The following is a 1426-nucleotide window of genomic DNA, read 5'->3' as shown; positions in this document are numbered from 1 at the left end:
TTTTTATGCTGGATGTTTTATGGTTCCTTTTTGTTTAAATCTTTCAAAGACCAAAAGCAATTAAAAATGTTCTCTATGGTATAAGCAACTTGCAAAAACAAGTCTCATGAGTGGAATGATGAGATCAATAAAGATCTGCTGCTGCTCCTCCTTCCAGTGCAAGAATCAAAGAGCATCCAGTCAAGCTAGAAGGTGATACCACTTAGTGTGTATGCTAAATTTTTGCATGAGCTCATTGCATGAGCTACAGGAGTTGTTTACAGGAGCAAAGGGCATGGAATGGTCCTCCAGCTGAAAAAGTTCTTTACTGACAAATGATTGTTGTCTGAGTATTCAGCCACCTTATACTGGTTGTAGTCATGCTTTTTTCATTTTGTCTAGTAGGTGGACAGGTAGCTAGGTGAACAAGAACTCTTACAGCATGGCTAGTGTTATAGTCCATGCTATCTACTCTTGCTTCAGCTGTATCTGGGTTTTTAAGTACATGGCTTTACTCATATTCTGAGTTGTCTCAGAATTCTCAGTATTCTCAGGTTGTCTGAGGGTTGTTCAAGCAAATTATGCATCTATGTATACATCTGTTTCTCTTAGCTTATTCCTTGCAGAAATACATTTAAATTGGAAAAGGGAAAACATTTTTTTTTTAATAATAATTTCCTGCATCTATCTACAGAGAAACAAATTCAGCTGACATGTCACTGATTGTACAATTTAGGGTTGGCCAGTTTCTGACTCTAGTATGGCAAATTGTTTTTGTTTGTTTTTTGTTGATGGTGGTGGTTTTTTTGTTTGTTTGCTTGTTTGTTTTTTGATGTATCTTAATGAAATGCCTGAAGTTAGATGCCTAAGTAAGTACTATGGAACTTGCAAGACTGTTCCTCTGTCTGACTGTTCCTCAAGTCTATACACTAAGTATTATGGAAAAGTGTAAGGCTGTTCGTCTGGTCTGCTGTCCAACATGCTCCACAGCTATTGTTTCTACTTAATAGACCATGAGCCTGTCCCACATCTGAGATGAAAACAATCAAACTCACTTCTAAAACATTACAAAAAAGCGATCACACACAGCAACAGTTAAACAAGACTGAGTGCTTGAAAGCACATTTTCCGGAGACATTATAAGCATCAGCCAAAGCCTTACTCTGTTAGTTCTTCCTGAAATCAAGTGGCAGCTGAATAAGGAGAGAGTGCCAAATTGCATGAAAAATGAACCCAAGAACCACTTCTCTTCTAGATGCAGTGCAGTTGGAAAAAAAAAAAAAAAAAAAAGAAAAAAAAAGAAAAAAAGAAAAAAAAAAAAAAAGAGGGAGAGAGAGAAAGTAAGCACAGGGTATAACAACAGCATCAAAGGAAGCTCTGTGGGCGGAGGGATCGAGGGAGGGGCGGGCGGGGGGTCATTCCACCTGCTCCTGCCGAAGGAGGTGGA

This window comes from Aythya fuligula, chromosome 3, assembly GCF_009819795.1.
Source record: "Aythya fuligula isolate bAytFul2 chromosome 3, bAytFul2.pri, whole genome shotgun sequence".
Classification (NCBI taxonomy): Eukaryota; Metazoa; Chordata; class Aves; order Anseriformes; family Anatidae; genus Aythya; species Aythya fuligula.
The sequence above is the reverse complement of the archived record's forward strand: the minus strand, read 5'-3'. Positions refer to the sequence as shown.